We start from the raw sequence: 13,090 nt of genomic DNA on the forward strand, positions 1-13,090 counted from the left end.
TTGGGGATAGAGAATGAACTTAGTGGAGAGAAGATGGATTGCCACTACCATTTCCTATTCTCTAGACAAGATGTTGTCACAGAATGGAAAAAAACAAAACCCCAAACACTCAAACTAGAAAAATAGTTTTTAATATCTCCAGTGTATCTGAGGTAATAAGATGCTTTCAACTTCTAAAAACTTGACTTTCGGAGTTTGGGGAGAACCAGTAAATAATACTTCTTTATCAGCCCATCTGAGTTTGGAATCAGTAGGAAAAAAAAATAGGACACAGACGAATGGGGCCTGAAAACATCAACTTTATGCTGATGACATCTGGATTGAAAGACGTGCCTTTGGCTGCAGCGTGACTTCTAAAACTTCCCTATATACCTAGCTAGTTACCAGCATAGCAGGTCTTTTTTTAGGGGGTCGGAGGCAGAGGGGTACAGAGGAAACCTAACCTTGTATTATTAGGGAAGCAGAGCAAACTATATCTTCTCTGCTTTTAGGCAGCATGTTTGTCTACCAAAATTTAACCCCTCAGTAGAGGAGATGAATAAGGGAGCAGGAAGAAACCAGGAGTGACCTTTTCTTCCTAACACTGCCATATAATTCTCATTCGTACGGTCAAGCTCTACCTCTGAAATCCGGAGAGGAAGAACTGTCTCCTCTTTTTTGTGTATGGGTGCTCGAACATGTTTGGTTGGTTTTGCTAAGAACCTTTAGTGTGGACTTTAAGAAATTTAAAGGGGATGTTTAAGGGGGACAGGAAAAAGGGAACTGTGTGTGTGTGTGTGTTCACTTTGAAAAGGTGGTGAGGAAAAAAAGAAAAGAAAAGGTGGTGTGGAGGAATCTAGTCCCACGAATTTATTTGCACTGAGACCTTCATTTCACCAGTCCTCTGATAGTGTATTAGGGGACGAGGGATGGGGTATAGGAAGAATGACAGCATATGACATATTTTCGAACTATTTTTTTTTAAAGATTTTATTTATTTATTTGACAGAGAGAGATCACAAGTAGGCAGAGAGGCAGGCAGAGAGAGAGGAAGGGAAGCAGGCTCCCTGCTGAGCAGAAAGCCTGATGCGGGACTCGATCCCAGCACCCTGAGATCATGACCTGAGCCGAAGGCAGCAGCTTAACCCACCGAGCCACCCAGGCGCCCCTCAAACTATTAATGTACCTTTTTTGTTATGTTTTCCCTTAAGACTTAATAGAATGGTACTCTTCCTAGACTGACTAGTAGAACTCATTTGATTTGTATTATTTTAATACAATTTCATATATTTGTAATAATATCTTAAAATTACTTTTTGTTGCAGATATATGCCTTTTAGTTGCATTATATACAGTTTCTGTGGCAGGGGATAACTTGAAAACCTAATCCAAAATTTCTTAGTGGCATAAGAAATTAATGTGAAACATTATCTGGTGGCCTTTTTTAGCAATTGGATACCTGTTGGCTCATATTTCTTTTATGGAAATTTCTTGAAGTAACCAAAGTTTATTGGGTATGTAAGCTTAAGGTATTTGGTTTTGACTTGTTTTAATGATTTAATTAAAATTTAAACTTTATGATGAACTTATTATCATTGTGATATTATACTATAAAAATGTTGAAACCAGACTTTCTCTATTGTGGAGGTTATGCATTTATTTTGCTTTTTTCCTTTCCAGTCATATCAAGATTCTTCAGAAACTACATCCATAGAAAGGCTTAGTATTGTTTGGTTTAAGATGTTAGTATTCCTTGACATTAATTTTAGAAGTCTAAAATATCCTCATAAATTAATTTCAGATGTAAACCCACATCTTAACAGGCCTTTTATGATGCAGGATAATTTTCAGTGGTCTTTTTGAAAAGATCCATGTTTATTCGGCATTTTGATTGTGTATTTGGTAGTGATTACAATACCTTGATCATAGGCAAAAATCGTAGATTACAATGACTCCCCCCCCACCCCCGGCCCAAGAGCTCTCTGTAATGCTCTTAACCTAGAGATTTTTCTGATCTGTCATTATTACTCTCACTAGGTATAACTGCATCTTATGCTTGTGGTCTCCTCTTTGTGCTTCTATGTCTGTATTCTCCACCAGGTCACATTATTTGAAACTATATTTCACTGTGTTTGAAAAACCTGCATAACCTCTTCTATTTTGTGTTAGCCTGCTTTAATTATATACATAATTCTATATTTCTCAGAGAATGAAATGCTATTTTTTTCCCTTCGTAAAAGTACCTTGTTTATACATTGTGAGGGGCAAGGAATTTATGGGGTTCTTAGATTTGAGTGAAAGATCTGATTCTGGTCAATGATTAGAATTGGTGGTAGTTGTAAAAATCAAACTTACTGTTCATTGTACACTTCTTTCTCCTCCCCCGCCAAGAGCTAATTGTTAGCATGAAGTCTTCTGACCCAGTAACAACCTCAGTTTGATGATTGAGACAAATTGATATAGAGATGTGAATTGACCATAGGAGGAGTACTTAAAATCTGGAATGTCTGTCAACTTTGGCTCAAATAAGTATACCTAAGCTTGTGGCAAAAGTGGATATCCATCACTATGTAGGAAAAGGCTAACTTTATAGATCCCCAGTGGTAGATTCAGAATATGCAATCCTTTATGTATATCATGCTCTCCAGTTATAAGGGAGTTCCAGTTGGGAAGTTAAGTTTACATAACAATAAAAACTAATATATTTGGACACATACAGAAGAAAATCTGTAACAGATACATGAATTATGAGGCATAGTATACATTGGTGAACCCTTTGCCCAGTCTCAGAAATAGAACATTATCAATACTATTGAAATTATACCTATGAGTATCATACTGTCCTTTCCACCCCTAAGAGGTAGCAACTAACCTCAATTCATTTAATGATTTAAGCAATACTTTGGCCAGAATGTTTTTCTTATTATTTTATATTATTTTAGAGCTTTGTATAAATAGTATACTGTGTGTACTCTTCTGCATCTTTTTTTTTTAAGATTTTATTTATTTATTTGTCATAGAGAGAGAAGTGAGAGCAAGCACAGGCAGACAGAGGCAGAGGGAGAAGCAGGCTCCCTGCGAAGCAAGGAGCCCGATGTGAGACTCAATCCCAGGACGCTGGGATCATGACCTGAGCCGAAGGCTGCCGCTTAACCAACTGAGCCGCCCAGGCGTCCCTGCATCTTTCATTTTTGTTTGTTTTTAAAACTCAGCATTTTTTTTAAAGATTTTTTTTATTTTACAGAGAAAGAGAGAGATCACAAGTAGGCAGAGAGGCAGGCAGAAAGAGGGGGGAAACAGGCTCCCCACTGAGCAGAGAGCCCGATGTCGGGCTCGATCCCAGGACTCTGAGATCAGGGCCAGAGCTGAAGGCAGAGGCTTAATTCACTGAGCCACCCAGGCGCCCCTCAGCATTGTTTTTAAGATTCACCCATATTGATGGTTGTAGCTTTGGTTTGTGTTCATTGAGGAACAATATTATATTCAGTAACATGCCACAATTTAAGTTTTCTATTCTTCTGCCAGTGGATTATTAGACTGTTCAGGATTTTTGCTCTTCTGAATAGTGTTCCTTGAATGTTCTTAAATGTGTCTTCTAATGCATATGTCCAGAATTTTCTCTAGAGTATGTGGCTAAAAGTATAATCACAAGATGCAAATGTTCAGCTTCATGAGCTAGAAACTGATGTGTGATCACACTATTGTCAATTCCTAGCAGCTGTCTTCTCCCTCTAAAACTGGTGTCATCAGATTTGTTTTTTGCCAATCCTGTGTAAATAAAATGTTATTCTGCTTTTAGTTTGTGGGCTCACTAATTATGAATGAGGATAAATATCTTCTGATAGATTTCTTTATTTGACATTTGTTTGGCTTCTTTGTGCAATATATATATATATTTTTTAAAGATTTTATTTATTTGTCAGAGAGAGGGAGAGAGAGCGAGCACAGGCAGACAGAATGGCAGGCAGAGGCAGAGGGAGAAGCAGGCTCCCTGCCGAGCAAGGAGCCCGATGTGGGACTCGATCCCAGGACTCTGGGATCATGACCTGAGCCGAAGGCAGCTGCTTAACCAACTGAGCCACCCAGGCGTCCCTGTGCAATATATTTTTTTAAGATTTTATTTATTTTTTGACAGACAGTGAGAGAGGGGACACTAGCAGGGGGAGTGGGAGAGGGAGAAGCAGGCTCCCCATGGAGCAGGAAGCCTGATGCAGGGCTCCATCCCAGGACTCTGGGATCATGATCCGAGCCAAAGGCAAACACTTAATGACTGAGCCACGCAGGCGCCCCGTGCAATACTTTTTAATAGTTTTTATTGTTTTTATCAGACAGTTTGTCACTTATGAAAATGATCGTTGGAGTTCTTTATGTTTTCTATATGCCAATCTTTTGTCATTTACTTGTGTTGTAGTTTCTGTTCCAAATTTGTGTGTGTGTGTTTTTTAAGATTTTATTTATTTATTTATTTGAGAGAGTGTGCATACAAGCAGGGGGAAGGGGCAGACGGAGAGGGAGAAGGAGACTCCCTGCTGAGATAGAAGGCCAGTGTGGTACTCCATCCCAGGACCCTGGGATCATAACCAGCCGAAGGTGGTCACTTAACAGACTGAACCACCCAGGCACCCCAGATTTGTGTCTTTTTACTTTCTTTTTCTATACTGCCCCTTGTAAACTAGTAGTTAATTTTAATGTTGTGATTTAATTAAGTTTAAAAAATGGTAGTGCTTCTAGGTATTGTTTTTAGATTCTTCACTGCTATGAACTCATTTAAAAATTCTCTTGTATTTCTTTCTAAAACTTTGGAAGTTTATTATTCAGATCTAACTATTTAATCCACTGGGAGCTGACTGTTACATATGGTAGGGATCCAGTTTCATTTCCCCTGCATTGATAGCCAAAGGTCCCAGCATCATTTTTTTTTTTATACTTAAAATAGTGCTTCTAAGTTGTGCATTGTTTCTTTAATGATCAATTTTTTCATCCCTGCGCCATTACCATGCTGTCTTAAAAACAGTGGTTTTGGGGGCGCCTGGGTGGCTCCGTTGGTTAAGCATTTGACTTCAGCTTGGATTATGATCTCCAGGTCCTGGTATTGGGCTCAGCTTTGGGTTCTGTGCTGTGCGGGGAGCCTACTTCTTCTCCCGCTGCCTCTCCGCCTGGTAGTGCTCTCTCTCTCTCAAATAAATAAATAAAATCCTAAAAAAAAAAACAACAAAAAAAACTGGTTGTAGTAAATTTGCTTATCTTTGGTAGGGGGACTCAGCTTTACTTTTTTTTTCTTTAAAATATTTTATTTATTTGACAGACGGAGATCACAAGTAGGCAGAGAGGCAGGCAGAGAGAGAGAGAGGGGGGAAGCAGGCTCCCTGCTGAGCAGAGAGCGCGATGTGGGGCTCGATCCCAGGACCCTGGGATCATGACCTGAGCCGAAGGCAGAGGCTTTAACCCACTGAGCAACCCAGGCTCCCCTATGCCCGGTTCATATTGGCCTTACATCTATGATTAGGGATTATAGAATAGTTTATACAATATTAGTGCAATCTGGATCCCGAAAAATTTGGTAGAACTCTCATGTAAAACTAACATGCCATGGGGCGGCTGGGTGGCTCAGTCATTAAGCATCTGCCTTTGGCTCAGGTCATGATCCCAGGGTCCTGAAATCGAGCCCTGCATTAGGCTCCACGCTCAGCAGGAAGCCTGCTTGTTCCCCTCCCTCTGCCTGCTGCTCCTCCTTCTTGCGCTCACTCTCTCTCTGTCAAATAAATAAATAAGATCTTAAAAAGAAACAAAACTAACATGCCTGACTTTCTGGGGGAGAAATTTTAACTCTTATTTCAGTTTTTAAAATGATTTTTTGGACTGTTGATATTTTATATTTCTTACAAGTTTGTTTTGATAAATTGTATTTTTACAAAGTTCTGTCCATTTTGAGAAATATCCTTTTTTAAAAGGTTTATTATTTATTTATTTGACAGAGAGAGCACACACACAAGGAGGCAGAACAGCAGGCAGAGGCAGAGGGAGAGAGAGAAGCAGGCTTGGCACCCTGGTGAAAAGAGAACCTGACTTAGGGCTTGATCCCAGGACCCTGAGATCATGACCTGAGCCAAAGGCAGATTCTTAACCCACTGAGACACCCAGATACCCCTTGAGAAATACTCTAAATTATTGGCTTGGAGTTGTTTATAAATTCTCTTCCCTTTAAAAATTTTGTTGCATCTGATTTTATGTTTTTCTCTTTACTCCTAATTTATTTATTTCTATTTTTTGCATAAATCCCACTGGAAGTTTTATCTATTTTACTAAACTTGATGAAAGACCAACTTTTGGCAGTGTCAGCCTTCATATTTGATTGTTAGTTTAAATAATCTCTTTTAATTAACAGCTTAATTGAGGTATAGTTAACATTCTATAAAAGTCATCCATTTTAAAAGCACAATTCAATGATATTAAATTTATTTAGCTGTACAGCCTGAAATCTAGTTGCAGAGCATTTCTGCCACACCGTAGATCATTTGTACCCATTTGTAGTCAATACTCAATTCTACCCCCAGGAGTAGCCTTTTTTGCACAGTTCATATAAACAGAATTACACATGTGGTCTTACACATCTGACTTCTTTCATTGGGCATATTTTGAGTTCATCCATGTTGTAGCATGTATCAATTGCCTCATTCCTCTTTACTGCTGAATAGGATTTCATTGCATGAATATATATTTTATTTATACATTCAGTAGTTGCTGGATATTTAGCTTGTCTTTACATTTTGGCTATTATGAATAATACTGCTATATGAACAGGGGTGCCTGGGTGGCTCAGTGGGTTAAACCTCTGCCTTCAGCTCAGGTCATGATCTTAGGGTCCTGGGATCAAGCCCTACATTGGGCGTTCTGCTCAGCGGGGAGCCTGCTTCCCCCTCTATCTCTGCCTGCCTCTCTGCCTCCTTGTGATCTCTCTCAGTCAAATAAATAAAATCTTTAAAAAAAATACTGCTACGAACATTTCTGTTTAAGCCTTCATGTAGACCTATGTTTTCATTTCTCTTGGGTAGACATCTAGAAGTGGAATTGTTGGGTTGTATGGTTACTTTATGTTTTACTTATAAAAGAAACTGCCAAATTAGTAGGTGGCTGTACCACCTAACATTCCTACTAGCAGTGTTTCCCAAGCTGTTTCACCATTTTACATGCCCACTGTTCCAGGTTTTCCACATCCGTGCAAACTTGTTATTTTGTTGTTGTTGTTGTTTTATAAATAATAGTCATCCTTAGTGGGTGTGGTTGGTACCTAATTGTCATTTATGATTTGCTTTTTCCTAACACTAGACTATGAACAGTTGTTTATGGTATTCACACATACTCCTTTTTATTGGTAATAATGTCCCTCTTTTATTTCTGCTTTTAGTGATTTGAATCTTCCTTTTTTTTTAGTCATCTAGCTAGATGTTTGTCAATTTTGTTGATCTTTAAATAACCAGCTTTTAAATTTTTTTCTCTATTTTTCTATTCTCTATTTCATTCGTACCCACTCTAATTTTTTTTCTTTCTTTCCTTATGCCAGCTTTTGGTTTACTTCTCTCTGTTTTTAAAAAGATTATTTATTTATTTATTTGAGAGAGAGAGCCTGAGAAGGGAGAAAGTCATAGGGAGATGGAGACTCCCCATGGAACTGGGAGCCTGATGTGGGACTCGATCCTGGTACCCCAGGATCATGACCTGAGCCGAAGACAGTGACTTAACCAACTGAGCCACCCAGGTGCCCTACTTTGCTCTTTTTCTGGTTTCTTCATGTGTGCCATTAAGTAATTGATGAGATGGTTCATTTTTAACGGTTACAACTATGAATTTCCCCCTTAGCTGTATCTCAAGAGTTTTGGTACGTTGTGTTTGTTTAAATTCATCTCAGGGTGTTTTCTTTTCTTTTTTCCCCCCGAAGGTGTTTTCTAAGTAACATTGTGATTTTTTTTCTTTGACCACCTAGTCATTTAAGACTATTTTGTTTAATTTCCACATGTTAGTGAATTTTCCAATTTTTTCCTGTTACTGAGTTCTAGTCTCATTTTACTGTGGTTAAAAAAGGTACTTTGCATGATTTCAATCTTTTTAAGCTTATCAAAACTTGTTTTGTGGGTTAACATGTAGTTCATTCTAGAAGATGTCCTCTGTGCCCTTGAGAATGTGTATTTTTACTTTTGGGTTGAGTGTGCTATGTATGTCTGTTGGGTCTAATTGACTTACAGTGCTTTAGTGTTTTCCTTTTTGATCTGCTTGTTCCATGTATTAGTGAGAGTAGACTGCGGTTATCTCCAGTTATTATTGTAGAACTGTCTTATTTCTCCCTTCAATATTGTCAATTTTGTTTCACATATTTTAGGGCTCTTGTTGTTAGGTGCATATATGTTTTTAAATGGTTATATCCTGTAGTGGATTAACTTTTTTTCGACATATAATGTTGTCTTTGTGTCTTATAACCTTCTTTGACTTAATGACTACTTTGCCTGACAAAAGTGCAGACATTCCAGGTCTCTTTTGGTTTTTATGTATTTTCGATATAATTTTCCATTCTCTTACTTTCAACTTCTTTTTATCTTTTTATCTAACGTAAGTCTCTTGGGGCACCTGGGTGTTAGACACTTAGACTTAAGTGTCCAACTCTTGATTTCAGCTTAGGTCATGATCTCAGGGTTGTGAGATCGAGCCCCTCATAGTGCCGCATACGAGGCATGAAGCCTGTTTTAAGATTTTCTCTCTCCCTCTTTTCCTTCTCCTCCCTGCCTCTACTCTCTCTTTCCCTCTCTAAAAATAAATAAATAAATAAAATGGGTCTCTTATAGTCAGCTATATTTTGATAAAAAAAAAATAGAATCTCTTGAAGATAGCATATAGACAGTTTTTAATTCAGTCTGCCAATATCTCTTGTGTGGAGAGTTAAATCGATTTATATTTAAACCAATTGTTGGTGAGGAAGGATTTACTTCTCCTTTTCAGCTATTAGTTTTCAGTATGTCTTTTATGATTTTTGTTCACCAGTTCCTCCATTACCACTTTTTTGGTACTTAGTTCAATGTTTCTAGTGGATCATTTTGATTCCCTTCTTTCCTTTTCTGGATATTTTTAAGCTGTTAGCGGTAACTTTAAGGATTACAAGTAACATCTTAAACTTACAGCAGCCTATTTTGAATAATACCAAGTCAGTTTCATTAGTATACACATTGCCACACATCTCTGTCCCTCCTACTCTGTATTGTTGTCAGAGATTACATGTTTGTACATTGTGTGTCCATTAACATATATTTATAAATATTGTTTTATACATTTGCCTTTTGAATCATATAGAAAAAAAGGTTACAAACCAAAAGTGCAATAATACTGGCTTTGACATTTACCTATATAGTTAATTTTACTGATGTTATTTATTTCTTCTCATGGCTTTGAGTTACTCTTGGTTACTTCTCATTTCAGCCCGAGGAGCTCCTTTTAGCATTTCTTATAGCTCAGGTCTGTTGGTAATAAACTCCTTCAACTTTTATCTAGAAATGTCTTCATTTCTCTTTCATTCTTGAATGATATATTTGCCACATATCACATTTTTAGTTTTTTTTCTTTTAGACCATTAAATAATGTTATCCTGCTACCTTCTGGCCTCCCTGATTCTGATGAAAAATCAGTTGTTAATCTTGTTTGTGGTATTTGCTTCTCTGTTTTCTAAATTTTCCTTATCCTTGTTTTTGTTTTTTTTTTTAAGGTTTTCTTTACTTAATTTGTCAGAGAGAGAGAGAGCACAGGGAGAGCGGCAGGGAGAGAGAGAAACAGGTTCCCTACTGAGCAAGGAACCGTATATGGGACTTGATTCCAGGACTCTGGGATCATGACCTAAGTGAAGGCAGACACTTAACCGACCGAGCCACCCTGGTGTCCCCAAATAAAATCTTTTTTTAAAAAAAATTTCATTTTAGTTATGCTAGCTTTCAGCCCTAGAATTTGCTTGGCTCCTTTTTGTAATACTTTTCTCTTAGCGATATTCTTATTTTGTTCATGCATTCTCCACTCCCCATTTCTTTGTCTGTAGTTTCCTTTAGTTTATTTAGGTATATTTGAGACAGTTAATTTAACATCTTTGAGTAGTAGTTCCACTGTCTGAACTTCCTCAGGGATGTTTTTGTCAAATCTTGTTCCTGTGAATGGTTCATACTCTGTTCTTTCTTTGTGTGTATTTTAATTTTTTGTTGAGACATGGACATTCTGATTACTATGATGTGGCATTCTGTAAATCTGTTAACTCTTCAGTGTTTGGTGATTTTTGCTTATTGAGTTCTAGAGTCATCCATTTGTGATGTTTACCAAACTGTTTGGTGAAGGATATCATTTTTGTGTGATGTCACAAGTTTCTGTTATTTCTGCAGTCAGCTGGTAGCCTGAAAAAGATTTTTTTCCTTAAACTTCTGGCTCAAAAAGAGAAACAAAAGAGTTCTTTTTTTTTTTTTTTTTAAAGATTTTATTTATTTGTCAGAGAGAGCACAAGCAGGAGGGAGCCACAGGCAGAGAGAAAAGCAGGCTCCCAGCTGAGCAAGGAACCTAATGCAGGACTTGATCCCAGGACCCCAGGATCATGACCTGAGCCAAAGGCAGATGCTTAACCAACTGAGCCACCCAGGCACCCAAGAGTTTTATCTTTTTTAATGTTTCGGTAGACACCACCAGTAGAAGCCATTGCTGCAAGATGACTGAACTGATACAGGTGTCTGTGCTGGTACCTCAGGTCACTGCCAGACCAACAAAATTCATAACTCCAAATTTTAGAAAGACATGAACCCAGCTATCCTTCCTGATTCATCAACCACTTCAGAAACATGAGCTCCTAATCGCCACTTCTTTGGGAGGGAACAACTAAGGAATTGAGGGAAGGTGGTTTGTTGACACATGTTGTAGATTTAGGAAGGATCGGCACCCTCTTCCTTCATGTACTTGCCTGTTTGTTACAAATGTTTGATAAGTTTCTAGAGTTCTGAAATGGTTGATTACAAGTGCTCTTTCCAGCTCAGTTTTTACTTTGGGGAAGGAACTGACATCTAGAGCTTCATATTCTTCCATTTTGCATGAGTGATGCTTTTGAACTGCAAATTTGATTTAAATTTGTTTTAAATTTGATTAAGGCCAGTTTTTTTGGTTTTTTTTTAAGATTTTATTTATTTGTCAGAAAGAGAGAGCAAAAACAGCGGGAATAGCAGGCAGAGGGAGAAGCAGGCTCCCCCCTGAGCAAGGAGCCCAGTGCGGGACTCGATCCCAGGACGCTGGGATCATCACCTGAGCCAGAGGCAGATGCCCAGCCAAGTCACCCACATGTCCCTAAGGCCATTTTTCAATTTTTATTTTAGGGGGGCCTGGCTGACTCAGTCAGTTAATCATCTGCCTTCAGCTCAGGTCATGATCCCAGAATCCCAGGATCGAGCCCCACATCAGGCTCCTTGCTGAGCATGATGTCTTCTTCTCCCTCTCCCTCTGTTCTCCCCCTACCTGTGCACACATGCACTCTTTCTCTCAAATAACTAAAATATTATTAAAAATTAAAAATTTTTACTTTATGGATCATGACTTTGATGTCATATTCAGTAATTTTTTGCATAAACCATAGTGACAAAAATTTTTCTCCTGTGTTTAGCATGGCTGGATGGCAAACCTTTGGAGTATAGACAAGCCTTGTGGGGCTTATTGAGGGAATTGGTATTTCACTGCCAGCAGGAGGCCTTTGGGGTACTAGTTTCCATATCAGGAGGGGTGGAGAAGCCATCTCCAGGCCGAGTTTGCCAGTGCTGAAAATTCGCTGAACATGTCCTGGGCACGTGACTGAGTGGAGTTCTACTACCTACTTGGCAGCTGCTGAAAACCATAGGAGAGTTCCTTTCTCCTTCAGTGTCTTTTTCAGTGCCCTCTATTAAGAAAATTTAACAGTTTCATGTTCATTTCAAAAGAGAAATGCTCATAGAAATTCTATTATTATCCACAAGATGTCAAATATTATTTAAATTAATAGGCCGTCGTTTGAAGCTTGAAATTTTATGCTGTAAATATACCAGTCCTCAGTATAATCATTAAAAACCTCCAACCTACAGACCGTATTAAGTAGAGAATTGAGTCGCTATGTATAATCTCTGAGATGAAACTTCTAGAGTATCCGAAGTAGAACTTATATTGTCATCAGTTCACTTCCATTGCACACCCAAGGAAATGGGAGTGTCCCTTTGATTTATTATGAATTAGCCCACATTCTTTTGTAGGAGTCCATTGATCCCTTCCTAAACTCAAAGAATGGCTTTAACATTATGCTTTAAAAACATAACTCCTTTTTTATCACAATAATGTACCTTTAAGAACAGATACATGATATTTTGAATGTAGATAAACCAAGTTATTTAGGACTTCAAATAATTTGTAACAATGTGCAAATTAAAAATTTTCATAATAATCACATATCACAGCTTATAAGAAGGGTTCCTATTTGGTTGGATTCATCCAGACTTTTCTGAGAGTGCCTTTATCATGCTTTATTGGTGGATACATATTCTGAGTATCATTCCTGCGTATATCTGCTATAGATACTTTATTTGGTTGGTAAGGGCCTAGAGATAAAGTAAAATCCTTGGTCCTTGGGGGCATCTGGGTGGTTTGATCAGTTAAACAACTGGTTTCAACTAAAGTTATGATCCCAGGGTCCTGGATGGAGCCCTGTGTTGGGCTCCCTGCTCAGCTCCCTGCTCTGACCTTCCCCTTTGCTTGTGTTCTCATGTGCTTTCTAGCTCTCTCCCTCTCTCAAATGAATAAACAGTCTTTAAAAAAAAATCTTTGATTATTGTGCAGGTTTCCTTTAGATTTGTGAGGAATACTTTCTTTTTTTCCTTTAAAAAATTTTTTTAAAGATTTATTTATTTATTTTAGAGAGAGAGCAAGAGCAGGAGGAGTAGAGGGAGAGGGAGAGAGAATCCCAAGTAGAGTTCACATTGAGCATGGAGCCCGATGTGGGGCTTGACCATGACCCCTGAGATTAGAACCTGAGGTGAAACCAAGAGTCAGACGTTCAACTGATGGAGCCACCCAGGTTCCCCAAAAGATACTT

General features: G+C 38.3%; 1 protein-coding gene across 4 annotated transcripts in view; it reads left to right on the top strand.

Moving 5' to 3' along the window:
• Nucleotides 1–13,090, top strand: part of TBC1D12 (TBC1 domain family member 12) — a 101,590-nt gene that overhangs the window by 26,150 nt on the left and 62,350 nt on the right. The window lies entirely within an intron of this gene.

The sequence above is a fragment of the Mustela erminea genome, chromosome 14 (assembly GCF_009829155.1).
Source record: "Mustela erminea isolate mMusErm1 chromosome 14, mMusErm1.Pri, whole genome shotgun sequence".
Lineage (NCBI taxonomy): Eukaryota > Metazoa > Chordata > Mammalia > Carnivora > Mustelidae > Mustela > Mustela erminea.